Below are 2,500 nucleotides of genomic sequence, written 5' to 3'. Positions count from 1 at the left end.
CCTTACAAGGCCGTCCCATGCGCGTCCCGTGCCTTACAAGACCGTCCCATGCCTTACGAAGGCCATCCCATGCCTTAGCAAGGCCGACCCATGCCTTACCAAGGCCGAACTATGCCTTACCAAGGCCGTCACATCGATCTCGGAGAAAGTACATCATCATGACATCGGAATACGGCCCCAACATCGATCTCGGAGAAAGTACATCATCATAACATCGGATCGGATGTGTATCCATCGAAGTTCCATCGACACTTCGAGAAGATCGAACATAGCTTCCTAGCATGTTAAAGGTTCGGTGCTAATGGGAACATAAAGATCCCACGACGTTCCAAACGAAAGTAAAGTGTTCCGTGCGTGTGAACTACGTTGTCCCATGTGCCGGCTCTCGACTCCTAAGATGTCCCATGTAAATGCCCTTCGTGGGAAAGAATGTCCCGTGCAAGACGCCTTGATGATCCCCATAAGGTGTCCCATGTGCGTCCCATGATGTCCCATGCGCGTCCCGTGCCGTCCGAGCCTCACCAAGGCCGTCCCATGCGCGTCTCGTGCCGTCCCGAGCTGTGCCGAGGCCGTCCCTTGCCGTCCCGAGCCTCGCCAAGGCCGTCCCGTGCCGTCCGAGCTGTGCCGAGGCCGTCCCATGCGCGTCCCGTGCCGTCCGAGCTGTGCCGAGGCCGTCCCGTGCTGTCCCATGCCGTCCCGAGCCTCGCCAAGGCCGTCCCATGCGCGTCCCGTGCCGTCCGAGCCTCACAAAGGCCGTCCCGTGCCGTCCCATGCGCGTCCCGAGCCTGACCAAGGCCGTCCCGTGCCTCACCAAGGCCGTCCCATGCGCGTCCCGTGCCGTCCCATGCGCGTCCCGAGCTGTCCCATGCCGTCCCGAGCCTTAGCAAGGCCGTCCCATTCGCGTCCCGTGCTGTCCCATGCGCGTCCCGTGCTGTCCCGTGCCGTCCCGAGCCTGACCAATGCTGTCCCGTGCGCGTCCCATTCTTTTGGCTCGGCTGGCCCGTGCATTCTATGGGATCGTGGGACATTTCGAAATCCACCCGGGCCACTTCGACTCTCTCTTCATTAATACTATTGAGGTATTATTTATGAATTATTGGAGAAAAGAAACGGAGGAAAATATTTTTTTTTCTATTTTTTATGAATTTTCCGGTGTTTATTCACTTAAAAATTCATAGAAAAATAAATATTTATCGGAATCGCTATTATAATATATCAAAAAAATCCTTGCGAAAAGACCTTTCCGACGAGTATAAGTTTGCTGGATTCCGACGAGTAACGAAGGAGTAAAGGCCCAGTATGCTTGGTTAAAAAATTGATGTTTCCTTGTGAAAATAGGAAAAACAATAACTTTGCACTATAAGGGGGAGGGTTGAGCTCCTTCCCCAGAGCGTGCACAGCACTTGTGCTGGCACGTTCCCTAGTGCTCGCCAAGCACCATAGGGCATCCAAAGGGCAAAGCTCGGCCTACTACATGATGGGAAGCTTCTAATATGTCGGAATACGAAGAGATTTCGTGCGACCCGAAGCTCGGCTCGGGCGTCCCGGCCTGTCCCGAGCTGTGCCGAGCGCGTCCCAGGCCGTCCCGAGCCAAGTCTCGGGCGTCCCAGGCCGTCCCGAGCCAAGTCTCGGGCGTCCCAGGCCGTCCCGAGCCAAGTCTCGGGCGTCCCAGGCCGGCCCGAGCAAAGTCTCGGACGTCCCAGGGCGTCCCGAGCTGTGTCGAGGCCGTCCCAGGGCGTCCCGAGCTGTAGCGAGGGCGTCCCAGGCCGTCCCGAGCCAAGTCTCGGGCGTCCCAGGCCGTCCCGAGCAAAGTCTCGGGCGTCCCAGGCCGTCCCGAGCTGTGCCGAGGCCGTCCCAGGCCGTCCCGAGCAAAGTCTCGGGCGTCCCAGGCCGTCCCGAGCTGTGGCAAGGGCGTCCCAGGCCGTCCCGAGCTGTGGCAAGGGCGTCCCAGGCCGTCCCGAGCTGTGCCGAGGCCGTCCCGAGCCTAGTCTCTGGCGTCCCAGGCCGTCCCGAGCTATGGCGAGGGCGTCCCAGGCCGTCCCGAGCCAAGTCTCGGGCGTACCTGGCCGTCCCGAGCTGTAGCGAGGGCGTCCCATGCCGTCCCGGGCTGTCCCATGCGCGTCCCGTGCCGGCCCGAGCAACAGCTCGGGCGTCCCGTGCCTCGGCCCTTCCAAGTGGTGCTTCGTCGGACATCTCGATATCCACTCGAGCATTTTCGACCATTCTCCATATGTGGGTGTGTGGGTATTTATCAGGAATATTGGAGAAAGAATCGGGAAAAAAATATTTTTTTTCTATTTTTTTTGAATTTTTAATTGTTTATTCACTTAAAAATTCATAAAAAAATAAATATTTATCGGAATCGCTATTATTATATATCAAAAGAATCCTTGTGAAAAGACCTTTCCAACGAATGCAAGTTTGTTGGATTTGGACGAGTAACGAAGGAGCAAAGGCCGAGTATGCTTGGTTAAAAATTTGATGTTTCCTTGTGAAAATA

This window comes from Eschscholzia californica, unplaced genomic scaffold, assembly GCF_041429995.1.
Source record: "Eschscholzia californica isolate CP2 unplaced genomic scaffold, dmEscCali1.0.p SCAF_234, whole genome shotgun sequence".
In the NCBI taxonomy this organism is placed as follows: Eukaryota; Viridiplantae; Streptophyta; class Magnoliopsida; order Ranunculales; family Papaveraceae; genus Eschscholzia; species Eschscholzia californica.
Note: the sequence above shows the minus strand (reverse complement) of the source record.